The sequence below is a fragment of the Ictalurus punctatus genome, chromosome 28, assembly GCF_001660625.3.
Source record: "Ictalurus punctatus breed USDA103 chromosome 28, Coco_2.0, whole genome shotgun sequence".
Classification (NCBI taxonomy): Eukaryota; Metazoa; Chordata; class Actinopteri; order Siluriformes; family Ictaluridae; genus Ictalurus; species Ictalurus punctatus.
The window spans coordinates 5702869-5724061 of NC_030443.2; the positions used below are offsets into that span (position 1 = coordinate 5702869).

Below are 21193 nucleotides of genomic sequence, written 5' to 3' on the forward strand. Positions count from 1 at the left end.
ACTGAAAAGATGCGTTTTTAATCGCATGTCATGAATAACGATAAAGCAGTGGATTTATTATGAGTAGCCCAGTGTTTGAATTCAGAGTGAAAACCGGTTTGTGGCTAAAAGCAAACAGGGAACTTGGACTCACCACGCCCCTCCGCCTGTTTCTCCTGCCCTGGTTAATGTATGAGAAGAGCTTTATGAGCCACATCCTGTTCAATTCCTCTCTCAATTTCAAACATGAAAACACGGCGTGCGTTCTGCGCACGTCTGCGTACTCAGAGTGAAAGCGGGGACGGATTGTTAACTGCGACCTCTCGTGGCACTCTGGCTGTGTAATAATGAGCTGAATAAAATGGAGCGCGCGTTTAAACTAATTAGACCATCGCTCGTTAGAAGAACGACACCGGGCTTTAATTGCGAGATGGGGTATAAAATGAGTTGCCGTCTATGGACTGCGGTGACATCTTTAATTAGGCTTTCATTTAGCTGTGCCACATGTGCATCCACAGATGGATGAGAACAGCTGTGCTTCTGCACTCTATATAGAGTAGTTCATTTGAAATGTGACAGCACTGAGCAAGCAGCTCTGAATCTCACAGTCTGAAAAAACAGACGAGAGCGTAGCAGCTTAGATAATGCAGAGCTGTGCAGTAGGCACAAGGCCAGTCCAACGCAGCCACTCTGACACAGCCACCTGTTCTGGGATGGAAACACGACACAAGTGTGCTGAGGACCGTGGGCTGGTGGATCAGTATGCTAACAAAGTTGAGCGCTGTGCAGTTTCTTGTTTTTATCTTCCTGTTACAAATATACAAGTATATATATATATATATATATATATATATATATATATATATATATATAATGGAATAAATTGGTAGACATTTTCAAGTGGATGGTTACGGTATGTCTTGCCTTGACAGGGTTGTATAAAATGACTAGAAGGCTGGGTGGATTGCGGTTTCATTTCTGATAAATATACCTTTCAGAGGGCGCCATCAACAACGATTACGCACCGAGAGAATATCATCCGTTCTTTAAAGTGCACCACTACTATCTTTCACTCGAGTGAGACATCAGAGTTGAGGCATAAGCGATGGCACTACAATTCAGCACTACAATTCCAGAGAGGAAGAAGGACTCTCTGTTCTCTATGACGTGTTATTTCTGAAAGGGCTGTTTGAACCCCGGCAGCCTACAGACAGAGGAATCCTACTGCGAGTTATTCCATCAAAGAAAGCACACAAAAGCAAACACAAGACGATTTCACTGATTTCACACAAGGTCTTAAGCCGCAGTGTTGTGATATTTTGGTCCGTCGAGTGGATCCGCGATATAAATGAAACTGAATAAACCAGACTAGTCCTCTGCGAATCCTTTCAGATTCTTTATCTGTTTTCAAGCCATTTCTCTTGGCTCAGAAATAGCTGCCTCCCACACGACAAGTGAAGAATCGCATTTTTTTTCTTCTTCTGCAGTCTTGCACAGCCAACGCACTGTCGAAAGTCTTTTTAGGACCTCGCTGTTTGAGTTTGCATCTGTCACTCTTTTCCACTAGCAGCTGTGGCTCTGAGCTGAGAGGGGGACCATGGCTCCTACCCAGGAAAAAACTCCATCAGAACGGTGGAGGAAGGTCCTGTTACTGAAGCACACGACTGTCACCGGACCATATTCAATTTCAAACTTGAATAAGAGTAGTGTAGTATTCTGCTGTAATCTTTCTCTAACCAATATTCCACAGAGAGCATTTTATGGTGCGAGGGTTAGCTTTACCACAAAACCACCAGGTCAATACTTTTTTAGCATAAATGCAACAAATATAGGTCAAGTCAATTCAAGTGGGTTTTTACTGTCGTTCTTCTATACAGCTTGTATACACTGCAACGAAATGGCGTTTCTTTCTTCAGGACCGTGGTGCAACGCAGAACAGTACGCAAGACTACATAAAGTACTACGATACACAACAGGGTGAGACGCGTGCAAAACAATAAATACACAGAACAATATACACTACCGGTCAGAAATTTAGACACACTCATTCTTTATTTATTTCCCCACATTTTAGAATAATAATAATAATAATAAAGTCATCAAAACTCTGGAATAACCCAAATGGAACTATGGGAATTATGTTGTAATAAAAAATCCAAAATAAATCAAAATAATTGAATATTTTAGCATCTTTCGACGCCCTTTTTTGCCTAGAATTTCCAGAAATGTATTCTTGGCGTTTTCTCAACCGATTTCTTGAGGAATCCCCCGAGATGCTTTTTAAACAGGATTAAAGGAGTTCCCATCTACGCTGGACTCTTATCGGCTGCTTTTCGGAATATTTCGCTCCGAGTCGTCCGTTTAAAAAAAAACAAAATTTTTTGCAAATAAAATGTTAGTTTTCTAATGAAAGAAATGAAAACGTCGGCACCATTATATTTTGTGTCTACGACACCGATTTCACACATTTAATCACACACCTTCAGAACAAAAGCTTTTTAAGATCACGAGAAACATTTCAGTCGAGTGTCTCCAAACTTTTTACTGGTGGTGTGTGTGTGTGTGTGTGTGTGTATATGTACGTCCATAAATACATGAATTCATTCTCAAGACTTATTAAATGCTGATAAAACTGATTCCAGTGGCAAGCGGAAGCGACAGCACCTCTCGAAAAGTAACAAACTCAGTGAGGGCTTTATTTGATTTGGATAAGGATGAGAATTAACCACGAGAGAGCACTCTGCCTTGTGTAAACTCTGTGTGTGTGAGACTAAGTAAACGTTACACCACGTCAGCAGAGCTTCAGCATCTGTATTCCACCTGGAGCTGCTCAGCATGCACGTGTGTGTGTGTGTGTGTGTGTGTGTATGTCAATTTTCTGGCGGGTGAAGTGCCAAGTCATGAAGCCTGCAGTGATAAAGCTGAAACAGGATGTCTTGAGCTCCCACCCCTTTCTCCCCTGTGGTTACAACGTTTCCAGCATCCCTTCTGATCTCCTGCACAACGTGAACGTAACAGAAGACAGCGTGGGCCGACGTGAAGCGCTAAGGAGACGCAGCCAGTGCACTACCAGCAAGCTTATCCGCTGCGAAACGCAATCATGATGATAGCGTCAGTACTAAGTGTCAGGAATAAATCTACACTAGCATTTTATAAGGAATGTGAGATCTTCAAGTGCGCTTCAACACGTGCACTATAAGATCCAATGATAAATAGGGACATTCATGGAGAGGAGATTCACAGAAAGTGGAATGGGTGAAAACATCCACATCCACGTGTCAAGCGCGTTACGGGCGAATGAATTCGTTACTTGCTCGCTTGTGATTGTAATCACGGTTTTCAAAAATGCAAATGCTACCAGAAGTCACAAAGGAGGACACACCCGAGAAACTGTATGGGTTATCTCTGGAGCACAAACGCTGCCCAAAATGCCAGCCTACCTAAGCAGCTTCCTCTCAGATGGGAGACACACCACTCCTCTGCTGCTCCGAAGAGGACTGGTTCAAACCGTTACTAACAGTCATCGCATGTTATTCCATTCTAACACTTTCTACATACCCACATTTTTATTCGCACCAAAACACCACTGGAGCAAATTCACACGAGGACTGTAATCATCGTCTTCTTCAGTCTCACACTATCCAGAGAACATTCTTGCAATTCCAACCGACAGGGGTTGTTTTTATTTTTTTTCATTAAAATATTTCAAACCAGTAGCCGGCTAACGTTTGCTCTGGGTGGTACACATCGTTCCAGAGAGTCACCCAGGCTGACTCTGATTCGCACACCGAGTATGCATTCCATTTCCTGTGCACATTCCTGGGTCTTAAATCTTCTCCAACCAAAATTCAGCCACAGGCCTCTACCACAGGCCTCTACCACAGGAATAATGATCGAGCGTTAATCAACTAACTGAACGTTTTCATCGAGCAGAAACCCTTCCTGTGTCCCGGACATATGTGTAACCTGATCCGGCTTCTGCACCAGTAAGATCAGAGTTATCTAAAATGTCTAGTGACATGACAAATGACCTCTTAGCATCACCACAGATTCGAATTCAATACTAGAAGACGACCCAGAAACCCGAGCACAAACTCACACGATGTTAGAGCCGATGAAAAGACAGTGCATCTGCCAGGCACTAGCAAACGTTTTTCGATTTAAACACATGGGATTTAAACGTAATGTGATAAAGAATAACAGACGAGCATCATGGGATCGCATTCTTTTAAATAGAAGGGTGCTAATCTAAGACAAAGATGCACACGTCTGGAAAGATTACACCGTGTTTGACCTTTTAGAAACCTACCAGTAGAAATAACCCCAGCTTGTATCGGTAATCCTGTCCGAGTTGACATGTTGGTAAAGATTCCATTATATCCTTTGGGAAAAGAGCTTGGAGAATCTCTGGGAATCTAAGTTTAAGCAAAATACAGACAATGTCCAAAAGGACTTGGTCATAAGAGAGACGCTCTTGATTTCTTTAGGTAAGATATTATCCTACCACGGGTGTAGCTTACATACATGTTATGCCCATGCACCTTACTATCGCTCTTGTTCTTATAATAAAGATGAGAGATATTTCCTTACATACTTACTAGACCAGAGTGGAATAAGACGTGGCATGAACTTTGACATGACACACGACGGTACAGAATGCAATGCTTTTGCGTCATTAAAGATCCCTAAGAAGTAAGTAGAAAGAAATCAGTTACCTCTGGCTGAACTTCCGTGAAGCTCCACAACAAATGATCCTAAATGCGTTAATTCTTTCTGATCCACGACCAGCAAAAAGTGTGTAGCAGACGTGCTGTCTCTCTCCCTCTCTGTCCCGCTCTCTCTCTCTCTCTCTCTCTCTCTGCACAAATGAAGAATGCTCAAATCCTCTCTATGCAGTCCTTATCTCTGCAATTAGAAACAGCATTCAAGGGAAGGACATGCTGCGTTCTCCTGGGCACCGAGGTACTGATCTGCCCTGTTACTCTCAAACTCGAGGGAGAGAGAGAGAGAGAGAGAGAGAGAGAGAGAGAGAGAGAGAGAGTGAGAGAGAGAGAGAGCAAACAGCACTCCAAAAGAAAATAGGTCATCAATTTTGCTGAGAAAGATTACAGCTAAATCAAACTGGACAATGGATTAACACTGAAAACTCTACACGACCAACAGCAAATCAGATTGCAGAGGACCTGCTGATCAGCAAAGCCATGAGGACCGCCTTCATACTAAACATCGAGATGCATGAGTCGGGCGTGTAGTTTGGCACAAGTTGTTATAGCTACAGTATAATATCCTTTATGTAGTCTACGGAACGAGTTGTGGAAAAGGTGCATGCGCAGAGTCCCAGGGAAAGTCCCTGCACTGTGAGATTACAGCCAAGCAAAACTTTTCCCTTCAAATGAAGGTGAGAAGTTCATCCTGCAGGTCATGTGCAGACGAGCGCGGCAGGTTGGTGATGTACAGGCGCTTCTGAGTGATCAGACGGTCACAGTAAGAGCTGACCGGCTGACAGGCTGTGCATGATACAGTTGTTCAACTTCCTCCGTTTGAACCGTTTCACTTTCATGACAAAACATTGTTTAAAAACAATAGAACCTCCACGTTCAAATATTCAGGTCAGGCAGGTCAACATTCAGACCAGACCTGCAAACTCCAGCCAGGTTGAATGAAAACACGCACTGGAAAGTACAAACCAAAGTTGTGTCCCAAACGACGTACTATACACTTGCACTATGTACTCTACCGTCCAGTGTATGAATTTTAGATGGATAATATCGTCTCAACCGGAACACTAGCGTTTTTTGTAACTAACTGGACGTATAAGCCGTTTCCCAGTCGATGGGACATGACATCAAACGCAGTTTACAATCACCGTCAGACTATTAGTCAAGACTATTAGTGTGTGACCAAAGTCATCTAAGGCAGGGAGGCATTTTATATTAAATGCCGTGAAGGACACTGTAACGTAAACTTTGCAAAGTGGAGCTTGTGTAGCACGGAAGCACGACAGTGATGCACGAGCACAAACTTGTGTTTATATCCAAAATGCTCCAGTGTGTAAGGGGTTGGGGAAACTGGTGCGAGTTGCTTCAAAGGTTTCCACTGAATTCAGTGTAAATTTTGTCGTTAGTTATAACGGGAGCGGTCTATTTGTAACGAGGCCGTGTTGCTCCTGACTCGCAATGTAGACGCGGTGACAAACAGTGCAGTACAAGTAAGATCTGTCATGTCGTCAAAGTATTTCGAAGTAAACTGAAGTAAAACAATACGCCTAAAGGCAGTGACGAACAGAACCTGTAAGGTGCGGTGAAAGTGTGATTTTATTATTCATTTAGGACTGTAGTGTAATTATCAGTGCTTTTAGGTACATCCATAAATATATATATACATACATATAACTGGGCAAACATTTGTGTTAATGTAACTCAAACATAATCTTTATTTCTTCCAAAAAACACAAAATAATAATAATAATAACAATAATAATAAGAATAATAATAATAACAATAACAACAACAACAACAACAACAACAATAATAATAATAATAATAATAATAAAACACAGTACATTTTTGTGGTGCGTTTTGCAGCCGTGTTGGACTAAATTTGCATTTCCCAGGCATTGCTTCATCTTCACTAGAACGCCAGTATAAAAGGTGTCCCAAAAGTCTCCATACACAGGGGAAATCAACATTTTTGGTTGTTCCAAACTTCTTCCATTTACGGATGATGGAGGCCACTGTGCTCATTGGGACCTTCAATGCTGCAGAAATGTTTCTGTACCCTTCCCCAGATCTGTGCCTCGATACAATCCTGTCTCAGAGGTCTACAGACAATTCCTTGAACTTAATGGTTTGGTTTGTGCTCTGACGTGCATTGTTAACTGTGGGACCTTATATAGACAGGTGTGTGCCTTTCCAAATCATGTCCAATCAACTGAATTTACCACAGGTGGACTCCAATCAATTTGTAGAAACATCTCAAGGATGATCAGTGGAAACGGGATGCACCTGAGCTCAATTTTGACTGTCATGGCAAAGGCTGTGAATACTTATGTACATGTGATTTTTTGTTTTTTATTTTTAATCAATTTGCAAAGATTTCAAACAAACTTCTTTCACGTTGTCATTATGGGGTATTGTTTGTAGAATTTTGAGGAAAATGATGAATTTAATCCATTTTGGAATAAGGCTGTAACATAACAAAATGTGGAAAAAGTGAAGTGAATACTTTCCGGATGCACTGTAGTTTCATTTCTTTTTTTACAGATAGCCCTTAAGAATGTTTTTGACAAAAGAAGAACTTATTGAACACATTCTCGTGGCTGGATCGGGAAGCTGTCACAAGGTTGTGATGGACTTTAACAGGAAACATCACACACATGACACTGTCGCCAAACTGGGAGCCAAAGTTGGGAGAGACGACTCTGTGTGTGTTTACAAAGAAATGGCAATCGTGTAGAGGAGGTTTTGTAAATAAAGTTACATTTTGCTAGAGAGTGTTAATTTCCCTTATGCATGGAGACTTTTGGGAACACCCTGTACTCCAGTGAGTGAGTGACAGGAGCACTGCTGCCAACAACTTTCAGTGGAAAGTCACTTAATGTCACTAGATGATGTCATGCGCTAATGAGCATTTTCATGACATCACTGCGTTGTATTGGCATTCTGCCTAGTGTCAGCTCTGTGTTATTTTAATTCCCAATAAAGCTGTTCTTGTGGACATATTTTCCTGTTTCTGTTCTCAGAAAATGGAGCGAGTACGAAATAGTGACTGAAACGCGGCCCATTAAGAGACTACATGTTAACCAGCAGTCGCTTCCAAGCTGCTGCTCGGCACTGCTAAAGTCCTGATTTTACAACCACGACGTCGTCTGAAAAAAACCCACCAGACACACAGACAACGGCTGTGCTGTGATTTCGGTGATATTTACATATCGTTCAGAGAGAAAGTTAGAAGTGACAGAATGCCTTTCTTACACCAGAATTTTGCTAAGGACGCTGACAAGAGGACCTCTAGTGGATATATAGGTAACTGCATCTGTGTGTGGATAATTCTTTACATTTCCATTACATTACTGCATTACATTTCCGTTACTTGGCATGGAATCATCGGGACGTATGTTTTGCACCCCTGTCTTACGCTGAATGTGCTGCTCCTCTCAGACACTCACTAATGGCACTTTTCCACCATATGGTACGGCTCGACTCAACTCGCATTTTGGGGGGTTTCCACTGTGGATAGTACCTGGCACATGGTACTTTTTTAGTAGCGAGCTGTGAGCCAGGCGCTGTGGGAGTATGGAAGTCTCCTTAACGAGTGGTTCTGTATTGTGCCTGAATAAATGTGTGTCATTTAATACATACTTTGTGTATGGTAACATTCTATTAATTTAAAATTACGTATCATTTATCTCATTACAGATAAAATTACAACAAAAGTTTCTGTCTTAGATTTTTACATCTCACCTGTTACAGATTTCCAAACAGACGTTTATTGAATTCACTCCCGTCGCAGCTGAATCTAACTTAGTCATACACACACACACACACACACACACACATACATACATATACACACACACACACTCACACTTATATACATACATACACATTATATATATATATATATATATATATATATATATATATATATATATATATATATATATATAAAACTATGTAGGTTCCAAATGCGTTATTTTACATCCTTAATAGGACCATGTTCAGTGAACAGGAAAGGCGTTTGGAATACTGTGTGTTTGTACACGGCTTCGATAATACAACATTATTCCTTCGTGAAGCCGGGGGGAAGATGGCACCCATGATGAGGCGGCACTAAACTGCAGTGGAAAAGCAAGCTCAGAAAAGGAAAGCGAGCCGAGCCGAACAGAGTCGAGCCGTACCGTGCAGTGGAAAAGTAGCTTAAACAGAGTAGCCGCAGAGAGAGGTGTGCCTGTGGTGGGAAAGCAAGACCATCATGCTCACGGGGCAGTACTAGTGACTCTCTTCTATGGAAAGTAGCTAAGGTTTGCCTAAAAAAGTTGCTAGATTTGTGCTTTTTTGAAACAGAAAAAAAGTCACTAAAGGAGTGTGAGAAGTGGACTGGAGCTGTCTCTGTTAAAATGAGTAAGTGAACAGCGGGAGGAGGAGGAGGGGCTGAAGTGGGGTGTCATATTTTAAGTGAAAGGACTGTGTTCGCATTCTATCGAAAATAAACACTTTAAAGTTATTTAGCGATTTAAAATTTTTTAAGAACCACTAGATAAAAAAATGTCTATTTTAAAGGTTTTCCAGTACCTACATTTCAAAAAAGCCAATTTCAATACTTCAGGCACCTAGCACGAACCTTGTCTAAAGATCGGTGCGGCGGTCTTCCAGGACGAGACCTATGACAACTCCTGAGAAACTGTTAGACTAGATTTACAACAGATTATTGCGAAAAACACAAAAGCAAAGTCGGAGTGAGTCAAAAATCAAGGAGTTTAGGGAGAATTTATGACCGTGAATCACCAACAGACTCCATGAAAGCAGTGTGAACAGGGAAGACACAGGAAACACCGAGTGGCTGAAATGAATTCCGTTATTCCGTTAAATAAACTGATTCATTATACATCACTTCCTGTGTAATGAGACATCCAGGTGAAATGTCACTTAAACGCTGCGAGTCTGAATGATGTTACAGTACAATTAAAGGTATGCTCATAACAGGCCTCTCTTATCAAAACTGGATATGAACTCATTTATTTAGAAATCATAGAAGAATTTACACGGCAGGACAATTTACACACGAAATATGGTATTCGTGAGTGAGCAAACTTATAAGTCTTACAAGAGCTCTTAATTTTGTGTAAATGAAGATATAAAGAGACTCACTAAAATGAACCAAGATTGACAGGCTACAAATCACATATCATTATCATGAGTTACTGCAATATTATTTACTGAATACTCTGTACGTATTAACGACACGGACAGAAAGTCAAATCGGACTAGCCGTTCAATTAGGACTAAAGAAACGGCGCCCTCTAAAAGGAGGACACGTTACCATGGGTTTGTGGTAGAGGACGCGCTACAATGGCTGAGCTGCATTACTGGAAGATTTCGTGCACGTGTTTAGGAGGCAATCGTTTATCGTTTTTTGACTTGTTCAGCTCTGTGTGAGCTTGGTCTTTTATGGAGTTTTGTGGGAGTCACTAAATGCAAATCAGCTGTGCTGTGAACATGCTTGGTAATTAAGAGGTGATTGGCATTTATCAGCGTACACACATAAGTACGGAGAAAAAAAAAATCACCATTACCAAACTTTTTAGTTCATTCACACACAACTTGGCTAAAAGACTGATACATGAGGCTCAGTGTCCCAGATTTGTGTGATTTTTCTCTTGTTAAATCTATATATATATGGAATACCGCTTTCCATCCATCTTCTATACCACTTATCCTACAGGGTCACGAGGAACCTGGAGCCTATCCCAGGGAGCATGGGGCACAAGGCAGGGTACACCCGGGACAGGGTGCCAATCCAACGCAGGGCACAATCATTTCAAGTGTGAAACATACACGTTCACACACGCATTTATACACTATGGACACTTTGGACACGCCAATCAGCCTACCATGCATGTCTTTGGGCTGGGTGAGAAAACCGGAGGAAACCCCTGCAGCACAGGGAGAACATGCAAACTCTGCACACACACGGCCACGGCAGGAATCGATCCCCCAACCTTGAAGGTGTGAGGCGAACGTGTGACCCACTAAGCCTCTGTGCGCCCACTAAATCAGAAGAGGAGAAATAAGAGATGAAGAGCAGTGCTGCTGTTCCCGTGAGTGAACACACTCAGCAAGTCGCGTATTAAACTAGTCTGGTGCTGTGATGCACAGGTCATCCTGTTGGTTTATCCTGCTCCATGATATTTTCCCTTGCAAATATCCATAGAAATCACTGTGGAAATGCGTGAGAACGAGTTTGAGTTGCTTAAAGCATCTTCGAGCACATGCAAGAGTCCAGCCTTAATGATCCTGTATAATGTACTGAGTCAAGTGCAGTGCAGTAGTTAGTAGTGGTAGGACAGGTGCTTTGCATGTGGTTAGTGAGTGTCTGTAGCCTATATTTGATTCTGCCGCAGTGTTGCGTTGCAGGAGGAGGGAGAATATCATGTAGGGCAACAGTAACGCTGCGGCATACACGATGAAAAGAGAAAGTTGTCTTTGGCGCTATCATAAAACCTCCACACAAACAGTGTTGTCAATATTCATAATAACAAAAATAAAGCACTCCATCGTAATGCATCCAGAAACCAAGCTGAGAAGCCTAGTGAAATGAACAGATGTTTCAACGCTACAGCTTTCTTTAGAGGTTATTAAACTTTCAATGTATTTACATTTGCTTGTACATCCATGTTGTTATTACAGTAATGCCTATAGCAGGAGTGTGTATACTGAGTGGTGTCATGCCATGATGTACCAACATGGAGATTTCCCTGTGCATTACGTTTTATAAAAAGATCACGTCTATTGACGGTTCTGAATGTGTTTTTTTTTCAAGCATTTATTTATTTCCCCAGGCCCCTATTTATACTCTCTGCTCCACAGCTGGCCCGCCTTCCTCCTGCTTTTCATCCAAGATGTGGTTCTTTGTGTAGTTTTCTGACGTCAAAGAAGAGCCAAATGACAAAAACACAGTCGCATGTCTGTGAAAATGTGTCTGGTCTTGCCTTGCAGAAATCTTTTCTGATCTGATCTGTCAGATTATTTGAACATTATTTGTACCAGAAATTGCTTACATCTGTCTTTAATCCAAGTTATGGCATTTTGGAAACGCTGACTGACAACAACGCATCTCCTTCGTCATAAAAATATCTGTGCGGTTATGCGGAAAATACACACATTCCTGAATTTAAAGGACGTTAAAAAAAGTCACGTGAACTCCTCTGTCCTCCATGAGAACGTCTTTCAGACACACACACATCTGCCTTACCAATGACAACCCACAACCAATTTCCTTACACAGCCCCTTTTTTTTTTCCAGAGGCCTATTTATAGCCACTCCATTCCCCGTGATTGTGTGTGAGAGAGTGTGTGGGAGTGAGTGTGTGTGTGTGTGTGTGTGTACACGTGCTTCATTCTGTTTCTGTAATGAGCCCTGTAACAGGAAGTGGACGCTGTGACTGGGAAACAGATTTTCCTGTTCATCTCTTATGAAGACAGTAAACGAGCAGAACGTGAGGTCATCAATCGATTCAGCTCTGCTTCTACTTCAACGTATGGTTTAAAAGGCTGGGGGTTTTTCAATTTGGACAGACATCTTTCATGGCTGTTGATGCAGGCTAATGGCGTGTACACCTGTAAAACCTTCAACTAACAGTTATTTAACGGCGAACGTGAGCTTCCAGACCCCAAAGTTACATTTCTATGAAGAAGAAAACAAATTTTTCGCTAACTTGACTATCCGTGTTGACCTCTCTATTACAGCTGCAGTATTTAGGGTGCTGTGGAGATCGAAACTGTTATAGTTACCAACGGGTAGATTCAGTCTTACACATTATACAGCTATAACGTTATCATGAATTAATAATATTACAGGAGTTCCAGTGCTAAATTCAGAGTGCACACAACATTTGTTATGTCACAACAAACCAGCGACTCCATTTCCCAGAATGCAACACGAACTAAAAAAATGGCTGATGACTACAACTCCCAAAGCTACACACTGTCAGGTCACCTTCGCTTGAGAACTAATCAGACACGCCTGTTCCCAATTACAATCTCAATCACACCACACTACTTAAGAGACTCGTATGCACAAATTATATATATGGAAATACTTCGTATTCGAGGCGGATGACAACAAACATGTAATTGATGCTCTGAAGCCGGTGTGCAACTGATGCTATCATTCATTTCAAACAAAGCGAGGAAACACCTGGAATTTGGCGAAGCACCTGAAAGACGGTCCTATATTATATTTGTTTGAGGCAGCTGGCATTGTGGCCGTGAAACCAGCTAACGTTATGCTCCATGTAATGTTTGAGATAGCCGGTTATTTGTTACCGACGCTAACGCATTGCAATGTTATAAACTACCTCCTAATGGGCCACAATGCATCGCCATTCAGCCCGTGTCCTGTCAGCAAAATGTAGTCTAATGTCATTAATAATTATTCAAATGTTCATGCTTTTAATAAAACCTTTTGGCCTTGCACCATATCAGTGAATTTAAACTAATGCTTGCATTCAGAGTATAAGGGTGTGTGTGTGTTTAAGAGTGCCCCTTAGCACTTCTAGCATCCATTATTAGTCATTGTCAGACAGTGTTTGATAACTAAAATATCCCCCCCTCTCTTTTTGCCAGTATCAAGCATAGCAGGATGTCCACCAGGAGTTTTTAATTTAAAAACCGTGGTATCGACTTTGGTATCGAGTATCGTGTACTTTTGGTGGTATCGGTACCGACTACTAGATTTTTGGTATCGTGACATCCCTAGTGGTAACACAAGCAAGGGTGTAACCATGGTACGGACATCGGGGGTGTCCAACGAACTCGGCGGGAGGATATGAAAGTGAATGTAATGTTAATGGTCAAAAACTGGACCTGACGTTAGCCTAGCCTACTTCATGGATGTGCAAATATCAAATGTTAATTGACGTTCTTAAGAACAAACCAAGCCATGGTATGATGGCTTCTATACTAAGCTAAGGTTACCTACTATTTAGGTATCTAGTTACTTACTGTCTGAAAAAAAACAGCACACACCGATTTTCCTTAACAAACGGAAATATATTAATTAAAAAGGAATAGACATAAATGAATAGAATAGATGAAGTAAAGACAGATCCGTTGACAGGATTCATTAAATGGGGACATATAGAAAATATTTAAAATACAGAAAATATTTTGTACTGTATATTGGGGGGACACATTGTTATTTCCTCAACATTGGGGGGGACACGACCCCCCCAAAGAGTGCGTGGTTACGCCCATGAACACAAGTGATAACAGGAAATAGCTTGCAGATGATCCTCAACATTAAATGTAACTATAAATGGTTAAAAATTATGATGTGTCACTCATCATCATCATAATAATAATAAGAGGAATAAAACACTTAGAGATGTGCTGTTATTAGAAAATAATCAACTTCTGGGTGGTGACAGTAACTCTGCTGTGCGTCAGGCTGCATCGCACCACCCAGTCGTCTATTAATTTCCTATAACAGCATACCGTACATATAAACCACCCCAGCAGAGCTCTACACAGAGAATGATAAGTAATGGAGACAGCCTCATGCACCTGCATAAATTAATAAACCCACGTCTAAGATGCCAGATGCCATGATTTAAAATCTTAAGACAACTTATGTTAAGCAGAAACAGAAAATATTGCTTAAATGGCGTTGGTTTGGTTCTGTGCTGCTCACGTGTAGCTCTCGTGTGTGACTCACTCAGCTCCATCTAGGACAACATGTTCCAAGCAGAGTACACGGCTCTCGGTGACACACTTCTAGCTATTTCCACTTCTTGGACGGCTTGGCCTGAGAAAGTAAAGCATGCAATTACCTACAAGCATAACTGTTTTATACTAGCCATTTTTAGCTGTACTTCTGGTAAAGTAAGGAAAAAAAATATACATGTATTTCACCGGACCAAGCGTGTACACATGGCTGGAAATGTCATGCACCGAATAACATGAAGCTCGGATTTTTCTGCTGAAAAACAGAACAGTCGATTCCTTTACTGGCATATCGGTGCGGTGGATGTGGCTAGGTCTTTATCTGAGGCTTGTGTTTTCTTTAAAAAGCAACAGAGAGGAGGTGTCACTGGGAAGGCTTGGCACTATTTTACTGCAATTGCAGAGAGCTCGAAAAATGATGTAAGGCTGTGTTTAAGCCTATTTTGGGCAAATGAATAGATGAAAGTCCCTCTGAACAAAAAAGTGAAGAATAAACACAATGGGGTGTGATGTTATAGGAAAATAATCAACGGCAGGGTGGTGTGATGGAGCCAGGCATGAAGCGGAGTTACTGTTACCAACCAAAAGCTGATTGTTTTCCAATAACAGCGTGTTTTATTCTATTCCTCCTATACCACATCAGATTGTTATTAATCATGTTATAACAGCTATAAACAGTCATTCCCTCACCTCTTACTCTGTCTAGAAACTGGAAAGTCCTCTGTCCTAAAGACTTTCTCGCGGTGGAAAACGTACTGACCTTTAATGGAGACCACGAGGTTAAGCAAATATCATAGAGCAAGCTTCACCATATCCATGCCTGCATGTTTTTCTTCTTTTTAAAAAGCAGCGGTTATTGATGTCTCACCCAAGTCTGAATACTTTTGACTAACGTCTAAGCAACAATACAGTCAGAAACAGCATAGGACGAGGCATGGCCCACACGTCCACATGGCATTTATAAAGGAAATGGATGCTCCAGCTGCTTCAGCCTATTTTAAACGCTTTAAAGCCCCCACGATGTTTATGAGCCCAGCATGTGGTTCGATTTGTTTCTATAAAAATAGCAGCCCTCGTCACAACCCGAGCTCCATGTCGAACCCCTTCGGGGCCTGTTAAAAAAAAACAGCAAGTTTTCACAGATGCCTACAGTAAAACTACAAAGAGTGGCTACTGCTGCCTATTATTATAATGAGCAGCTTTAAAAGAGAGCTCTAAAAAAAAATGATAAAACACTGCGTTTCGGCTTTTTTCTTCTTTCTATGTTAGCGTGTATGGTTACCAAAATAACAGGTTTTCGAATAGATAGCAATGGATAAACGAGTGATGAAAAGAAAAGCATTACTCGAACGCTGCCCTTAATGGAGTATGCTTGTGTGATATAACAATTTAATCATCTCTACACGATATTACACTGACACGGTATCCCACACCGTTTACTTATTGTACTATAGTACCATTCCTGCCCAGAGGCCCCGCCCCCACCCCACACTCGATTTCTGTCACGTTATATGTTTTGAGCTCGTTAATATGAAATAAAGTCAACAGTCAAAGACATTTATTCCAAAAAAAGCGCAGCCAAAATATTTGGGGCTGGGTAGGATTTGTAGACTTGTAACCAGCTTCTGGAATTTTTCTCGCTCTAGTGATACAACATGTACACGACACGTGTTACATATGTCTGGCCACGCCCACTTCCCCACCCCTCAGAGCCACAGGCAATACAGGTGCATCCGCACGACACGTACGACAACAATTTACCAACTGCCCCTACTAAAATAAATAAATAGATAATGATATTTTATTATTACTTGAAGAAATTCAAATCCATGAAAACTTTTCGTTTGATGTGAATGTAATAATTCATGCGGTAAAGTGTTAAACAGGCCTACAGCGAAGTGGCGTTTGATTCCCACTGCCAACAAGCAGTTCCTGACCGCACAGCTTGCTAATGGGGGAAATTCTTGTTTTCTGATTCTGGACAATTATATAGATTTTTTTTTAATGGTAAATTGCAAGCAGGGAAGGGTGGGGGTGGGGGTGTGTGTGTGTGTGTGTGGGGGGGGGGGGGGGGGGGGGGGGGTATCAGTATCGAACAAACCTACTGCAGACTTTCCCATGTTCTTCCCTCCATTTCCTCTGGGCTTTCTGGTTTCCTCCTAATGTGTTCATGTGAAACATTAAATTACCTGTAGGTGTGAGTGAGTGTGTGTGTGTGTGTGTGTGTGTAGTGGTTTCCTACGATGGACCAGTGTCCCATCCAGTATGTATTCCTGTCTCTCCCAGTGTTCGCAGAATAGTCTCCAGCATTCACCACAACCCTGACCAGGATAAAGTGCTTACTGAGGTGAATTAGACAGAGCCTTACTTGCATTAAAAAAAACCCAAACATTTTATGAAAAAGTAAAAAAACTTTTGTATTGAAATGTATTCAGCCGAAGACTGATTGATATCTCTTGTTAAAATAATAATAATAATAATAATAATAATAATAATAATAATAATAATAATAAAGAGCATACTGACCTGCAGTGTGTTGCCTTACAGCTAACCGTACACTACCTGATAGAGTAGCATGTTAGCTAGCTGGAAGTTTCACAGGGAAATGTATTCAGCACTTAATAAGGGCACTACAGCTCCTGGAGATATTTACCGCAGTCTCCCACACACTCCGGTCTCTTTAATAAGCAGCTCTATACATTAAACCCTACCGCTGAAGATAGTATAATTCTCACCACACGGTTAACGGTACTGAAATATTATTAACTCGAGTTCCTGCTAACCGGCTAATTCCAGTTCTTCAAGCCTCACGCGACCGTTGGAGGAAAAAACCCCCAAAAAACATAAAGTGTAATGAAGTAACTGTCAACTGCTCTAGGAGACGCCGGTGTCACTAACAACCGCGGCCGCTTTCTCGAAAAAAAAAACACCTTCATTTGTTACATTAAATCCGTGTACGACGCGTAAAACGTGCGTAAGAAGTGAAAGCGAGTGAGAAGAGTTTATTTAGAAATGAAGCTTACCTGTTTGGGTTTTTTTTTTCTTTCTGTGGACGTTGCAGATGCGCGCGCTGCAGCTCTGATGCTCCGCGAGCGCGTACTGCTTAATGCCCGCCAGGTGGAGCGCGTGCCGTTGTGGCGTAATGGCTCGCGTGCATGCTGGGTAGTGGAGGCCACGCGCTACAAAGTAGGGATTGAGTTTAAGTGGATTGCAGTGGGACCCTGCATCCCCGACCCCCCAGATAAAACTAATCAAATAAACAAACAACACCACATCCTTCTTTCCAATCTCCCAGAGATTGATCTTTCTGTTTAATATCACTTGCCTATTATTCATTCATTCCTTCATTTTCAGTTACTGTTTTATCCTGGTCAGGTCATATGGTGACATTGTCCATCCAGACATCTTCTATACCGCTTATCATTCAGGGTCACAGGGAGCCTGGAGCCTATTCCAGGGAGCATCGTGCACAAGGTGGGGTACACCCTGGGGGGACAATCCATCGCAAGGCACAATCACATGCACACTCATACACCCATACATACACTATGAACTCTTTAGACATGCCATGTCTTTGGACTGGGGGAGGAAACCAGAGTACCCAGAGGAAACCCCCAGAGCAGGGCTGCGGCGGGAATCAAACCCCCAATCCTGGAGGTGTGAGGCAAACGTGCTAACTACTAAGCCATGGTGACAATGTGTTGATGCTATTTTGTAAATAAACTAGACAATGTAAATGAATATATATATATATATATATATATATATATATATATATATATATATATATATATATATATATATATATATTTATATAATTCAGCAATACGGCATGGCAGAATAAGGATATAAATGTATCCATACTGTACTGCTCTGATACATCTGTCATTGCCTTGCTGTGGTGATTAATACTTTAGATATGTGTTGTCAGGGGCACGGTGGGTTAGAGGTTAACAAGTTTGCCTAGCACTTCTGGGGTTGGGGGTTCAATTTCTGCATGTTCTCCCCGTGCTCCGGGGGTTTCCTCCAGGCACTTCGGTTTCCTACCTCTGTCCAAAGACATGCATTGTAGGCTGATTGGCATTTCCAAATTGTCCTTAGTGTGTGAATGGACATGTGTGCAAACATGGCCTGCGATGAGTTGGCACCCCATACAGGGTGTCCCCCGCCTTATTCCCCAGGTCCCCTGGGATAGGCTCCAGGCTCCTCTGCAACCCTGCCTGGGATAAGCGGCACAGAAAATGGATGGATGGATGGATGGATGGATGGATGGATGGATGGATACATGTTGTAGAACTACCTCACACCAGCAGAGGTCAACATTAACCCACAAGTGTTAAGAAACACTGCGTCTATCTGTGAGTCTTCACAGATAATTTCAAAAAGTTTATTGCTTTGTAACTTAAAGAAAGTTTTCTTTGGTGTATCTAACCTTATATAATCTTTTATTTTTATTTTTTATATATAACAATCACCCCTGTGAAATTAGTCTCATGACAAGATGCAAAAGACAGGAATTATTGTCATCATACATCTGAAAAAAAAAACAAACACCTGAGAACACTGCCACTGGAGGGGGAATATAAAACACAAATAAACAAACAAACAAGTAAGTAAGTAAATACGTAAATAGATAGATAGATAGATAGATAGATAGATAGATAAACAACCAACAACAACAAATAACAACAAACACCAACACCACTATCAACCACTATCATCAAGCAACAACAACCAATGGCATGAAACAACAAACAACACCAAACAACAACAACAACAACAACCAACACAACATACAACATTAATGAATCCAATTATAATTACCTACATCAATTAAGCAATATCGCATGAGCAAGAGCACTGTTGTACTGAATATCTACACGGCTGTGATTTGGCCATAGGCGCAAGACCGTAGGTAATTACATTCAGTACATATTCAGTACAACAGCATGATTGCAAGTGTGATATTGATTTTATACAACAGTTCTGTAAACAAGAAATTACTATAGAGTAACCAACATTTCAGTCAACGAAAATAGTTCCCAGCGAAGTCACAGCTGGATAGAACATTGCGTGTTGCCATGCCAAAACACAAACTGAGTGACAGCCCACATTAAGTGTAGTCTGGTTTTCAGCGTAAAAAAAATACTGCTGTTGTACTATTGTAGCGAACACAGACAAGTGAAATGTCCCACTGCTGTTATACGAAATATCAGCACTTTTGGAACATCCATCTCCTATACAGCTTATCCTTCTCAGGGTCTGGAGCCTGGAACCTATCCCAGGAAGCATGGGGCACAAGGCGGGGTACACCCTGGACAGGGTGCCAATCCATCGCAATCCATCAGCCACTTTGGACATGCCAATCAGCCTACCATGCATGTCTTTGGGGGAGGAAAGACATGCATGGGGGAGGAAACCGGAGTACCCGGAGGAAATCCCCGCAGCACATGGAGAACATGCAAACTCCGCGCACACAGGGCCACGGTGGGAATAAAACCCCGACCCTGGAGGTGTGAGGTGAACGTGCTAACCACTAAGCCACCGTGCGCACTTTTAGAAGAGTGCTTGTCCAATCAAATTAGTGGACCAGAACTAACTGTTGTATAACAACAACAACAACAACAACAACAACACAACTACCAACAATTAGTAGTTGTATTGTTACCCAAGGAGTTGTTTGAAACCTCACTCTTTGGGAATTTATTACAGTTTATTAGCACAAATTTAATTATTTCTTAGCTCTAATTGAATTCTTTCTTACATTTATTAGCTCTAAGTCTTGTTGGTGTAGGTGCAAGTGGTACAGTGCTCAACCCAACACTGTTGCTGTTATTGCCACTCTCACGTCTGTCACGTATGATATTGTAATTGTATGTTAGCTAACTTGAAAAAGCTTTAAAGTCAGTGAAAAGCTACCACAACAGAAACGTAAAAATAAAAACAGATCTAAAACATAGCCAAGAAAATTAAACGGGTATGTCTGCAGATTATCAAGTTTGAAGAGTTTTTTGTTTATAACAGCTGCATTACATCACACATTTCGAGTAAAATAACTTTTGAGTCTAAGTGTAAGCGGCGGTATGTAAACAAAACAACAACGGAGAGAAAATATATATTAGCGAAGAACTGATATAAGTGCTGTCTGAAATGATGGAATTGAACAGACCGTGTTCACGACGAATTGCCTTTTATTGCTTATAGGATTCATTCGCATCATTTATTTATAGAGAAATGGTCAGTCATACAGAATAATCACTTCACTGCACATTGGCTGCTCGCGTCTACGCTAATGTTGCACAAAATCTATAGTATTTACCTTGAAACATTCTTTATAGTTTTTTTAATAAGTCAGAGGCTTCTCATTTTAAATGGTTCAACACCTGCTATACTTCAGAAGTCTTAACTGGGGTGGATTAGGGCAGGAATTCTGAATTCTGTTTAAAAGTAGATCTCCAGGCACAGGTTTAGTGATCACTGGTAAACCTATGGACATGGAACAACCCTAGGGGTGTGATGACATATGACGGTATACTCTAATCTTGAAATCTGAAACGCTTTATATACTTTAACCTATAAACGTTATTTCTCGGTGTGCTACAGGCATTTCTTTCTATGTTTACGTGCATTTCCCTGTGTTAAAAAAGCATGCAAAGTGTGTTGATTGAACATGTTTAGAAATGTTTGAAAATTGGCCAAATGATGTTCTTCTGGTTGGTGTACAGATCAAAACGTGTGATGAATTATAGAAAGAAAAAAAAAACAACATA

The 21193-nt window shown here is 41.3% G+C and overlaps 1 protein-coding gene across 8 annotated transcripts in view; it reads right to left on the reverse strand.

The window, feature by feature from the left end:
* specc1 (sperm antigen with calponin homology and coiled-coil domains 1) overlaps positions 1-17529 on the reverse strand; it is a 95400-nt gene extending 77871 nt beyond the window's left edge. The window contains exons 1-2 of one of the 8 annotated variants that reach the window (XM_017459653.3): positions 17447-17529; positions 14416-14505 (exon numbers count right to left, since the gene is read on the reverse strand). The gene's annotated coding sequence lies outside the window, so the exon portion shown is untranslated. Of the gene's footprint in view, positions 1-4694; positions 5434-14391; positions 14506-14601; positions 15008-15183; positions 15538-17446 lie in introns of those variants that run through there. The other 7 variants (XM_017459654.3, XM_047151942.2, XM_047151943.2 and 4 more) reach the window with 7 other exon arrangements.
* Between the last annotated feature and the right edge of the window lie 3664 nt (positions 17530-21193).